Raw genomic sequence first — 13006 nt, forward strand, 5'->3', positions numbered from 1 at the left:
AAAGCACTTTTCTTTTTCCTGCTGGATGAGAGACAGGGCTCGGGGTTTTCAGCCGTCGGGAATCCGTCCAGCAGGGGAAAGGCTGGAAAACGCTTGCCCCAAAGCACCAGCCGCAGCCGGAGAAGCCCATCCCGGCACTTGGCAAACAAAAACCTTCTGTTTGCCATTTAGGCAGAAATAAATTAGAGAAAGAGACGCTTAAAAAGAAAGACCAGAAAGAAAAGGAAAAAAACAAAACAACAAAACAACAAAAAAAACCAAACCCCAAACAAAACCCCAAGCAAGATCGAGCAAGAAAAAAGCTGTTGCGAAACACCACGTCGCAGCAGGCGGATCTCTCCCTGCTCCTTGGGCTGCTGCAGAAGCTCCCAGTCCCAAGCCGCTCCCCAGCAGAGAGCCCATGCTGGAACAAGCACTGGAGCAAAGAGCCCAGCCCTTCCCCGGGTGGGGGGAGGTTTGGGGGGTGGTGGTGGGGTTGGCTTCTCGTCCCGGGGTGAAACGAGGCCGGTTTGGGAAATTTGGGAAGACCTGCAAGCAAGTTGACGGAGGAGGAGGGGGGGGATGAGGCGTTAGCAGAGACTGCGATTGCAGTCAGCGCATTACCCGCGGTTGAGGCGCGTTACCCTGTGTCCGAGGTGGCCCCGGGGATGTCCCCCCCCCGGTGTGACCCAAATGTCACTCCTGCCACCGACGCCGCCCCTCGGGGCTCAGCAGCCGGGAGACCTGCCGTGTGGGGGAGTCACGCCAGTCCTCTCCAAAGCCCCTCGCCGGGAGCAAGAGGAGCTGTTTGAATCAGAAACGCTTTGTCTCATGGATTTTGGGGGGGGGGCGAGGAGGTGTTTAATGCAGCCGTCCCTGCCGGGCTGCCCCCGGGGTCAGCAGCCGTCCCCACGGGGCTGATGGTCCAGCACGAACGGTGGACGGCCTTTGCGCTAACGGCAGCTTCCACCGCAGGTTTACACCCCCAAACCCCTGGCGTTTTGCACAGACCGTGGGGCCAGACCCATCTCTGCCCTGATTTCACCCCAGCCAAAGCAGTGGGGCCGCGGTGACGCTGCCGAAGCGGGACGGGACCGGCGCTGAGCTGCCCCCAGCCCAAAGCATCCCTCGCCTGCTGCCTCCGCCGCCACATAGACCCCAGAGACCTCCTGGGGCAGAGCAGGGGGCTGCTGCCTTCCCCTCCTTGTAGCCAGAAGTCAGGGCCAAACACACCTTGGAGGCTTCTTGGTGTAACTCAGCTTCCCTACAAAGAAATCGCTGTCTTTCTAGGGCGTGTTTTCTCCTCGCTAGCCCCGCAGCCCGTTTGCCCTTCCCCTCTCCGGCATCCTGCTGCTTCGCCAAGAAGCCTCTCTTCGCCTTCTCTGAATTTTGGAGCGATATCACAACTTCGAATGTGTTTTTCTTGCTCTCGGGGTCCTATCAACCCCCCGCAGAGGAGGACAGGGCAGCCTGTTGCCCTGAGCTGCACCCGCGGGGCGCAGGAGCGAGCTGCAAGAACCGGGCACGTCTTGAGAGCTCTTCAGATCTTTGATACAGTCGAGAGGGAGACGGAGCCTGAGACAGGCTTCCCCCTCCCCTTTTTCTTTCTCTCACTTGATTTTTTTCTTCTTCCCTAACCCCCCTACCCCCCCTCCCCGCGCCGACCTTTTATTCCCAGTGCCCAAGAACATTTAGTCTGGCCGGGAAAAGGAAATCTCATTACAGAATTATGGTTCATTTAGCAAGTCCCACTGGAAGCCCTGCAATAACCACTGGCTTCCTAACAGGATTAGCCAGTGTCTGAACCTCCCCATCTCGCCGCAGTCGTCTCCACTCCCCACAACAGGCTCGAGGACCCCAGAAAACCCCGAGGAGCAGCCACAGAAACCCAAGGTGCAGGTGGGCCCGGAGAAGGAAAGGTTGATGGGAGCCGAAGATTGAGGCTTCGTCGGTGCGAACGTGGGCACATGCTGGCAGAGGTTCCAGCAGACGCTCTCCCAGGCTCTCCACCTACAAATCCCACTTGGCTTCGCTGTGGCCAGCAGGGCGACGGGGGGGGATTCTGCCCCTCTGCTCCGCTCTGTGAGACCCCCCTGCGGTGCTGCCTCCAGCGCTGGGGCACCAACAGCAGAAGGACACGGAGCTGTTGGAGCGGGGCCGGAGGAGGCCCCGGAGCTGCTGGGAGGGCTGGAGCCCCTCTGCTGGGAGGACAGGCTGAGAGCGCTGGGGGGGTTCAGCCTGGAGAAGAGAAGGCTCCGGGGAGACCTTGGAGCCCCTTCCAGTCCCTAAAGGGGCTCCAGGAAAGCTGGGGAGGGACTCTGGAGCAGGGAGGGGAGCCACAGGATCACAGGGAATGGTTTTACACTGGAAGAGGGGAGATTGAGATGAGATGTGAGGAAGAAATTCTTTGCTGTGAGGGGGGTGAGCCCCTGGCCCAGGTTGCCCAGAGAAGCTGTGGCTGCCCCATCCCTGGAGGGGTTCAAGGCCAGGTTGGCCGGGGCTTGGAGCAACCTGGGCTGGTGGGAGGTGTCCCTGCCCAGGGCAGGGGGGTTGGAACTAGATGATCTTTAAGGTCCCTTCCAACCCAAACCATTCTGTGATTCTATGATTCTTGGCCTCTTCCAGCCTGATTCATTCTCACTCAACGGTGCATGACGGTTCCCACAAGGGGACTGAGGATATTAACTCAGAAACACAAGCGAGATGCTGGAGTGATGCAAGTTCTGCTACAGCGTTAGTCAAATGGGACGTACGCTGTCTGCTGCACCTGAACCACTACCGAGATGTTCATGTAAGTTTGTTGAGGGTCCTCCTGACATCTGTCTTGGAGTCTACACGAACGTGGAGGTTTTAGGTTGGCACCACATTACATGGCAACATGTTTTGTGGGGTCGTTAAGATCCCAGAAGAGCTAAGACCATATTTTTGCCTTCAGTGATGCTGAAATCTTGTAGCTTTTTCCATCCCTGTCCCCACTCAGTACAAGGAAGGGTGAAAGGGCACTCAACTGGGTGCAGCCATGTGTATGAATCCACCTCTATGAACCACAGATGAACATCTGCCTCTTGCCACAAATCCACTCCCAGCCTTTCATTGCTGCGGCGGTTTATACACGGAGAGAAAGCAAATGCTGTCCCCACAGCAGCAGGCAGAGATGTCAGGCTGAGAAGGGCCAAGCCAGCTTTTCCAACACCGCCTGGAGCTGGCAGCGTGCTTGGCATGACAGCCCGGCCCCGGGCAGGGAGGCAGCGGCGGGAGCATCGCAGAGTACACCGCCTCCAGCCACCGATGAAGAAGACGGACATTGTCCCAGTGGCAACCCTCCGGGTGTCAACTCGGAAAGAAGGAGTGCGAAACCCGGGCAGGAGTTGCCTGGTGTGCTTTCCTTTAGAGCGGGGAGAGGCGGCACAGCTTTGCTTTAACCAAAAGCAAGGAGCAGGCAACTTGGTTAAGTTTGGCAAGACTGTGCTCTCACCACTACCTTACTCCATCACCCATCGTCTCCTCGACCTTGCTCCATCACACATCATCTCCTCGACCTTAGTTCATCACACATCATCTACTACACCTTGCTCCACCACACATCTGCTACAAGGCATTTTTGCCCTGTCAGAGCCCACACCAACCCCCGTAGGGTGCAGCCCTGCAGATGTCCAGGTGCCCCATGGTCCCCTGGGATCATAGCCCACTACGGTCCTTCTCCAGAGAGGGGTGGGATCCCTAGAAGGTGCTGGATCCCACCCGCAGCCCCATGTCCAGACATGCCTCTTCTCTCTGACAACACGAAGAGCCCAGAGCTCTTGACCAAAGTCAAGATGGGTGATGGAGTAGGCTAGTGGTGAGAGCACGGTCTTGCCAAACTTAACCAAGCATCAAAATGCTCCAAGTGAGCCGGGATGACTGCAAAACATCATTAGCGCTGGAGGAAATAAAAGGCCACGGAGAGTTATTTTTTCAAGAGTGAGCACTGCAGCCCTGTCCCTGCAGCTCCCATGACATTCCAGCTCCACCAGCAGATGTTTCCATCATTAACAAGACTTTTGTCTGAAGGTGAAGGGATGCGGTGGCCTTTGCACCGCTGCTAACGAAGCTGCGTGGGCAGGGGTTAAGTGCCGGGGGGTCAGCCCGGTGCTCAGGTAGCAGCGGCAAGTGGGGGTTTGTGCTCACAGGGTGAGAGGGACGTTCCCGCGAAGGCGATAGGGACCTCGTGGGTTTTGCACGGCCGGTCCTCGGGGACGAAGCAGGGGGTGAAGAGAGAAGCTGTGGGAGGAGAGAAGGGAGGGATGATGCAGAGCCGAGAGTAGGAAAAGTTTCGCTCCCGCCCGCGCCGTGTAATTGGGTTTGCCGCATCTCGCTCAAGCCAAGAATCGAGTAAGAGGCCGAAAGGGATGAAGCGTTTATGCGGCTAATGAGAACACACGGGCTGTAATCATCCCTGCTGGTGAGAGCCCCCGAGGAGGGTGTGAACCCCCGCTTCTGGCCTCCCACCAACCTCAGGTCATCGGGAACACAAGCGGATCCTTCCTGGGGATGACAGATGATGTGTGTCCGGCAGTCCGTCTGTCCTGGGTACCGGCAGTGAGATGCCAGAGGGTGGGCAGGGGAAGGGACTTCTGGTGCCTTGCCCAGGCAAGGATCTTCTCGCTCCCTCCGTGCAGAAGTTGCCGTTGTACCAGTCACCTTGGCTTTTGGGAGGATTTTTTAGCCCCTTTTGGCCGCAGACTGAGCTGGCACAGAGGTGCGAGCGCTCTGCCTCCCTCAAGCCCTTCTGCAGGGAACCCCTGAGCACCGTCACCCTTCCCAGCACTGCTCCTTAGCACCGCTGAGCAGGACAGAAATGTTACTCGGTGAGCCGGGAATGAAGAAATCCGACCTTCTAACACAGCCACGTACAACATCCAAGAGCATCCAAGAGCATTCCCATCCAAGAGCTGGGAATGAAGAAATCCGACCTTCTAACACAGCCATGTACAACATCCAAGAGCATCAGAGGAGGGGATACGGGCCCTGAGCCGGGAAACCTGGCTGGCAGCGAGTCTTGATACAGCTCCACACCATACGCTGCCCAAAGCGGCTGTGCAGCTTCCCCCCCCCTCTCCCGCCCCCCTTTTTCCATTTTGTCTCTCCTCTTATTTGTTTGTTTGGCCATCCAAGCATTTATCAGCAGCAACGGGGTCTGGCAGCCCAAAACTATCCCCAGGGAAGAAGTTCTGGCATCCAGCGGCCAAGTCAGGAGACTCTGGAAAGTTGTTCTGAGCCTGTCTCATCTCACGACTTGACATATCACCGCTGTCCATTTCCCTTCCCAAGGAAATCTGATTTGTTCCAAAGTTTATAGTTTCAGTGACCTAATCCCAGCATAGTTGTTCCTGTTTCCCTTTAATTTACTGCCGCAGCTTGTATTAATTGATGTATTGCAGAGGGCTTGAGCCAAGCTAATTGTTTTAGACAAAGAAAAAAAAGAAGAAAGAAAGGGAGATGTGAGGTCCCTTAGTGGATTACGAAGGTATTTGACTGGGGAAACAGCAGCCACCAGAAAATAGCAATATCTCCAAACAGAAGAGAGGTGGAGGCTCTCCAAGATGCCGTTCGCAACATGCCGTCATGCTCCCTGCAAACAGAAGTATCTTCCCTGGGATGACCTTGAGGAGAAAGGCAAAGTGAGGGAGAGAAGGGCTGTGATGTCCTCTCTTCTCTGCCGGGGCCGCCTTCGCCCCTTCGGCTCTGCCCTCGCCCAAGGCTGCTTCTGCCGCTGAATGATAGCGGGGATCAGGGGAGCTTCCTGAGGACAGGAAAAAAGGCAAATGTCACCCATCATCCAGCAAGGACGATCTAGGGAACCACAGGCTGCTCAGCTTGCCTGAGAAAGGGATGGAGCGAATCCTCCTGGAAGCTGTTTCCACCCGTGATGGGCAAGGAAGTAATTGGGAACTGCCAGCAAGGATTTATCAGGTGTAAATCACGGCCAACGGCCCACATCACCTTCCAGGGTGAGAAGATTGGCTCTGTAGACCAAGGCAGAGCAGTGCAAGCTGTATAACACACTTGAGGGAGGCCTTTGACAGAGTCTCCTGTAGCATCCTTGTGGACAAATTGTAGGTAAGGAGATAAATACAGGTCAGGGCGCACTCTCAGCTCATTTTCAGATGACAGCAGAGAGGGGGGAGCAGTTGACGTGCTGGAAGGCAGAGCCGCCTTCCAGAAGGACCAGGATGGGCCGGAGAAACAGCCCAACAGGAGCTCAGGGAATTCAAAGGCAAACACCGAGTCCCGCCCCTGGAATGGGATAACCCCAAGTAACAGGACAGGCTGGGTCCAAATGGCTGGAAAGCAGCTTTGGAGAAAAGGGTCTGAAGATCCTGGTGGACAAGAAGAACCATGGCTCAAATTGCCTCAAGCCAGCTGCTACCCTGGGCTGTATTATACCCCTCTATTTGGTACTTGCAGGTCTGGAGGGTGTCCAGTTCTGGGCTCCCCAGGGTAAGACAGACATGGACACACACGGAAGTCCAGCGGAGACCACCAACCTGATCAAGGACTGGAGCAGGAGCACACAAGGCACAAGGGGAGGCTGCAGGATCTGGGCTCCTTCTCCCCAAAGAAGAAGAGGGGAAGAAGAGACCTAATGGCTAACTGGAAGCCCAGTCAGCTCCCCAACTTCACCTAACTGGAAGCTGGGGAGAAGACAGCGGGAGGTCACCAGAGGCAGGATGAGATGCAACAGCACGAGCTGGAACATGTGAAATTCCAACTTGCTGTTAGGGGGGGAAATATGTGCCCCATAAAGGTGGTCAAACACGAGGGATCTTTTTCATCCTTGGAGTTATTTGAAACTCGGCTGGGTCACGGCCCTGAGCAACCACCTCTGAGCGGCCCTGCCTTGAGGAGGAACGGCCGTGGTGCAGGGCAGAGCAGAGAGGTTGCTTGTGCGGGGCAGGTTTGGAGACCTCAGGCTTAGTTTTGCTGCTTGGTTTGGAGCAGAAGCCGACAGAGAACAAGGCAGAGGAGGAAGAGGCCTCACCTCCACCAGCTCCACCTGATGGGACCACGCAGTGTTTCTCCTACCTGACGTTCAACGCGGTGGTAAGCCAGGTCCCGTCCCATGGGAGTGGGCAGCAAGGGAGGAAGCCGGGGGGTGTGTGTGTCTCCTCTCCCCTCCCTCATCTCCCTGCCCCCCGTCCCTACCCCCTCTCCTCCATCTCCCCTGGGAGAGACAAGGCCAGAAGCAAAACCCCAGCGCCGGGTCGAAGCGAGACCTTTCCGTGGAGCACCGCAGGGTTGAGCACGGCTGCCGGCAGAGAAGCGTTTTGGAGATGGGGATGCACGGAGGGGCACCCCAGAACGCTGGCAGACCCCGGGAGCCAAGCCCAGCTCCCACAAATCCCCGACACCCCCTGAACCGCACCGCCATCCTATTAAATTATTAAAGTTTTTCCAGGCAAGCAACTTGCTCCTTGTTGTTTTCCTGGCCGAAAGCCCCCCCCCTCCCCTTTTACATAAATCAGCCCAGGCTCTTTCAGCACGGCTCTCACGGAGAGGTTGATTTATTCGGGAGCAACACAGGGAGTTTCCAGATTAACACTAATTGCTCTCCCAAATTACTTAATAGTTTAAATTGCAGTCCTCTCTTTGGAAATCATCTCAGACAGTTCAATAAAAAACTATCATCGAAGAGACAACTGCAAATTGATAAAGTCTTTGAGACGAGGCTAATATCATTGCTGTCTGGCAAATTTATTCATCTGAAGTAACACGGGGAGGATAAACACCCTCGCTCGGTGAGGAAGACACTGCCTGCTACCGAGTTGCTCAATTTGCTCTTCCAGAGATGCTTTTATTACTTGGAAAGAGCCGCAACACTACCGAAACAAGGCGACCGGCTGCAATTCCTGCGAATAAATAGCACCGGCCTTTTCCTCGCAGAGAGGAAAAAAACAAAACAAAACAAAAAACAAGTTAAAAAAAATATAATAGTAGCGATAACAATAACAATAATAAGGGGACCGCTTGCGCTAGTTATAATGGGCTGCAGGGGCTGGTGCTCCCCTCCGGTGGGGGCGGGGGGGGGGCTGCTGGGGGCCGGTGTGGACGCAGGAGCCGGCTGGTGGCCAGCGAGCTCCTGCGGGGTTGAAATTGTCACCCGGGAGGGGAGGGGAGAACTTGTTTCATTTTGGCCATTTCCCAATTTCCCAGCCCCTCCGGGGGCAGGAGATGGGATGATGTGGCCGGAGGGGGGAAGGCAGGGAGGGCGGAGGGGAGGCCAGGGCAGGGCTGGGAGGTGCGGGGGGGTGGGGGGGTCACGCAGATTGGCGGGGGGGTGGCTCAGCATCCTCCCGCTGCAGGGAAAGGGGGCACAGCTGGAGTCACCGGTGGGGACACAACCCTGTCCAGGAGCCCCAAAACAGCCTAAAGGTGCAGGACCAAGAGTACGGGTGCAAAGGAAGGACCAGGGTGGTCTGGGGAGATGCTGACCAGGACAGACACCTCCATCACACTGGGAGCAGCCCCTCTGCTGTGGAATATTTTGGGCTCACTGGGAGCATCCCTTGTGCTGTGCAGTATTTGGGGCTCACTGGGAGCATCTCCTCTGCCATGGGATATTTTGGGGCTCACTGGGAGCATCCCTTCTGCTGTGGAATATTTGGGGCTCACTGGGAGCATCCCCTCCACTATGCAATGTTTGGGGGCTCACTGGGAGCATCCCCTCTGCCGTGGAATATTTGGGGCTCACTGGGAGCATCCCTTCTGCTGTGGAATATTTGGGGCTCACTGGGAGCATCCCCTCCACTATGCAATGTTTGGGGGCTCACTGGGAGCATCCCCTCCACTATGCAATGTTTGGGGGCTCACTGGGAGCATCCCCTCTGCCGTGGGATATTTGGGGCTCACTGGGAGCATCCCCTCTGCCGTGGAATATTTGGGGCTCACTGGGAGCAACCGCTTTGCCGTGGAATATTTTGGGGCTCACTGGGAGCATCCCCTCCACTGTGCAGTGTTTGGGGGCTCAGTGGGAGCATCCCCACTGCCGTGGGATATTTGGGGCTCACTGGGAGCATCCCTTGTGCTGTGCAGTATTTGGGGCTCACTGGGAGCATCCCCTCTGCCCTGCAATATTTGGGGCTCACGGTGCAGCCCAGGAAGGCGCATGCCCAAGGTCAGGCAAGACCTCAGCACCGCGGTGGCCAGGCCCACCGTCCCCAGGTGACTCCACTCCCCGACAGCCCCCCGGGACCCCGCACCCCCTGCTCCCACCCAGCCAAGCCCCCTCCTCCCCACAGCACCCTCCGCTCCCCGCGGCCAAGCGAGTTGCTCATTTCCTCTGTTTTTAAAACGATTTCTGGAGGGTTTGGCCAGAGGGTGGTGGCGGGGAACAGGGTGTTTGCTGACATCGGCTGATGGGCAGCAGCTCAGACCCATCTGCCTGTAACACAACCCCCCAACCCACGCCAGGTCCCCTCCGGCCCCCGACGCAGGGCATCACACCAAAAACCACAGCGAGAAGCTCCCTGGCGGGTCAAGGAGGGGGCTTACATGCGATGTGCTCAACGAAGAGGCAAAAAAAAAACAAACCCCAAGCTCTTTCCCCGGAGAGCGGTGCGGGACCGAGGGGGTTACCGTGAGTCGTTGCCCAGCACGGAGCCAGGAGCCACAGGGATTTGAGAGAAAGCCCGGCCGATGGCTGCCATCTGCTCCTGGCACCTCGTGCCGCTGCCGGAGCCCGAAAGCAGGCGAGTGCACGGAGAAAACAAACCGCAGCCAGCCCTCCTCCCCGCTGCGGCCAGCCGAGAGCAGCCGGGGGGGCCATGGTCTTCTCCAGCCAAGCTGCCAAGGCTCTTTGGGGTGTTTAAAGGGCCGCGAAACGCTGCCCGCATCGGCGGTTTCACAGCCGGGGACATGTCCCCCTGTCCCTCGTGGGACGGCTGGAGGCGGCGACGCCGGCGGAGGCAGCAGGGGGGACGGGGAGCAGCTTGTGGGCCGCTGTGGGGTCCCCACGGATGCACTGACAGCATCGGTTCTCTGCGCCACGGCGGTGGGAGCACCGCTGCTGAGAGAGAACCTCGGGCAGGGGCTCATCCTCCCGAGAACACGCGGATGCTCCTGGGGCTGCAGCTGATGGAGGGATGCGGCGGCAGAGCCCGCGCTAAAGGGCACTCGCGCGGCGACCCGCAGGGCCATGGCTTTGATGCTCCCCCGGCCGCGGGTGGCAGCGGCGCGGAGATCCATCCCCATCCCTCCGGGAAGGCGTCCAAGGGAGCCGGCTTGGCAAAGAAGCCAATTAAAGCAAGAATCGGGCAAACGGCGAGCGCCGGCACACGGGCTGCAGCGGCTGGGCGGCCTCCGAGCCGCAGGGGGAAAGCAGCCGAGTTTCCTGACCCGCATCCCAACCGCCCCCCCCCCCCCCGACTCGGGGCTCGGTGAAAGAAAAACCCTTAAAAAAAAAAAAGAAAAAAAAAGAAAAAAGAAAAGTCTCATTCATCATTCAGCTTCTGTTTGTTTTCTGCACTCCGCTAAGCTCAAACAAGCAAAACAGATTAGCTGGGCTCATTTGTTTCCTACTTAATTACACCTCTTCGGCGCTGATGTAATATTTCAAGATTTGGGTTGCTAAGGCTGAAAATCCACCTGCCCCCCTCCCACACCCACCTTGGCTTTTCATTCCCATAATGAAAAAGCCCAGATGGGGATTTTTTTTGGGGGGAAAAAAAAAAAAAAAGGAGAAAAAAAAAAAAACACCCCAAAAAAACCCCACCCAAAACAACCCTCTAATTATTGAGGAATTCAACGCTCTGAATTCAGAAGCTGCCAGCCAGCGCTCAGGTTGTCAGAAGCAGATGGACGGCAGCTCCAGCTTTTGATCACGGTCCCCAAAAAAACAAGGAGGAGGGTTGGGGCGGGTTTTGGGGGGGGTGGGGGTGGTAAGGACCCTGCATCTGCAGCCCCGGATAACTTCAGTCGTGTGTGTCGTTCCCTACCCTCCTCCCCTTCCCCCCCCCCCAGGATTGCTTTGGCATCAATAGGACTTCCCAGGAAGCCGGAGCAGCTGCGTGCCGATGCCGTTTGCAGGATGAGGGCCTTGCCGGAGGAAGGAGCCGCACGCCTCCCCGCAGAAGCTGCTGCGCCGGCTGGAGGTGCCTCCCTTCCCCCTTGGGCTGCTCTTCTTCCTCCCTTCCCCCTTGGGCTGCTCTTCTTCCTCCCCTCCCCAGCCCCCGCGGCCGCCCCTCCGTGCCCGGCGTGGCTTGGCCCATGCTAAGATGTGCCAAAAATTTGCGGCGGCTAATGAAGGCGGGAGCGCGTGGCACGTAAGAGAAGCTAAAGGTCCCAAAAAGCGCAAGGGGATGCACACGGGAGGGATTTTTTTTTCAGGCTTCCAGTGCATAATATGGTCCTGTGGACCCCAGACCCTCGACCTGCTGACCCAGGAGGGAGCTGCCGACCTCCTGCCCCGGCCAAAGGGATGCCGACAGCAACACCAGCCCACCCTGCGAAGGTCAAGTTTACACCCAAGAGGAGGGTTGGAGACCCGAAGTGACCCCCCTCTGCGATTCCCAGCCAAAGGGAGCAGCAGGAGACGGGGAGGTGGGGGGCAGCCGACCCCCACGATTCCATTCCGAACAAACCACGGCGCTCCCACGCCTGGAAACCTGCTCGGGTGGGACCCAAAGACATTCACACACACCCCCCCGGTCACGCGGAGCCACCTTGAGCCTTCCCCCTGCCACCCCACAGCCAGCCCCCCCCCACAGTGCCCTCACCGCCCCCGAGCCTTACTTCTGTCCGGAGAGAGCCGGGCATCGGGCATGGCGCCCCGCTCGCCCCCGCCGCGGATGCCGCTTGGCCGAAGCCCCGCTCCTCCCCTCCCCGCCCCGGCTTGGGGGGTTTCGGCCCCCCAAAGAGAAAAAGCAAACAAAAAGGCAACACACACCCCGACTCCATGGCTCCGCAGCCGTCCGAGAGGCAGGAGGCCGGCCGGAGCAGGGGAAGAGAAAGGGCTTGGCTGGCGGTGGAGCCGGCGGAGGGGACGGTGGAGCCGCGGGAGGGGACGGTGGAGCCGCGGGAGGGCTGCGTGCGCGACGCCGAGCCGCCTGCGCGGCCCCGGCCAGCTTTCCCACGGTGGCACTCGCCCTCGCCAGGGCCCAGCGGTGGCCTCGTCCCCTCCCCAGCCCATGCCCAGCACCGCGGGGCTCTCCCGGCACCCGCTCTGCCCATCACCCCAGCCAGGGCATGCCCTTGGGCCCCCCGGGGTTGAGATGGGGGTACGGGGAAACTACTTGTGGTGTTTTGGGGGACCAAAATACCCGCCGGGCACCCGGTGCCAGCGCAGCCGCAGAGTCCCCGGCGGCTGACGGAGGAGTTTAGTTATTCAATAACTTTTAACCTCCCCAGGTGGAAGCCGCTCTAAGCCCGCCTAATCACCCAAGCTGGCTTTTTCCAGCTAATTTTCAGGCATTTAGTGGTTTAGGATCCGTCTCTCCCTCCTAGCAGCTGGTGGGGTTGGGAGGAGGGAGGGCGAGGATGGGAGCAAGCAAGAGATTGGGGTTCAAACCACCCAACTAATGGGAAAAATTAGAAGGCGAAAGCCCAGCAGACCCTCACCGCCGCAGAAACGGGCTGCAAAGGGCTGTCCCCTCCTTCCTGGGGACACGTGCGGGGGGGGTGGGGGGTGGATTAGGACCTTTTCTGCTGCAAAATGCTTTTTCCAAAGCAGAACAAGTCGCAGACGGGGGGAGAAGGCTGTTTCCGTACCACAGCCGGGGCAAGCAAGGCTCTTTCGCCTTGAACCAGGGCAATTACATACGTCTATAAGGAAGGAGTAGTTTTATTCTAACCCACCCCCAGAAAAGCAAGCAAGGAGCTCTCGTCCTTGACGCATTGGTGGGGTTTTGTTTGAACTTCACTTCCCCGGCTCGATCGCGAGATAACGGGTCTTTCCGGGCATCTTGAAGGGTTTTTGCATTGATTTTTCTCAGCTACAAAGCGAGGGGGAGCAGAAAGGCACCTGCAGGCGCCTCACCATGGCTTCGACCCC

The 13006-nt window shown here is 58.1% G+C and overlaps 1 protein-coding gene across 2 annotated transcripts in view; it reads right to left on the minus strand.

The window, feature by feature from the left end:
- The window catches only part of NOS1 (nitric oxide synthase 1), an 82340-nt gene extending 69807 nt beyond the window's left edge, over positions 1-12533 (minus strand). Inside the window, exon 1 of one of the 2 annotated variants that reach the window (XM_063350559.1) lies at positions 11903-12533. The gene's annotated coding sequence lies outside the window, so the exon portion shown is untranslated. Of the gene's footprint in view, positions 1-11748; positions 11835-11902 lie in introns of those variants that run through there. The other variant, XM_063350562.1, reaches the window with a different exon arrangement.
- Positions 12534-13006: the final 473 nt, after the last annotated feature.

Source organism: Chroicocephalus ridibundus, chromosome 13, assembly GCF_963924245.1.
Source record: "Chroicocephalus ridibundus chromosome 13, bChrRid1.1, whole genome shotgun sequence".
NCBI lineage: Eukaryota > Metazoa > Chordata > Aves > Charadriiformes > Laridae > Chroicocephalus > Chroicocephalus ridibundus.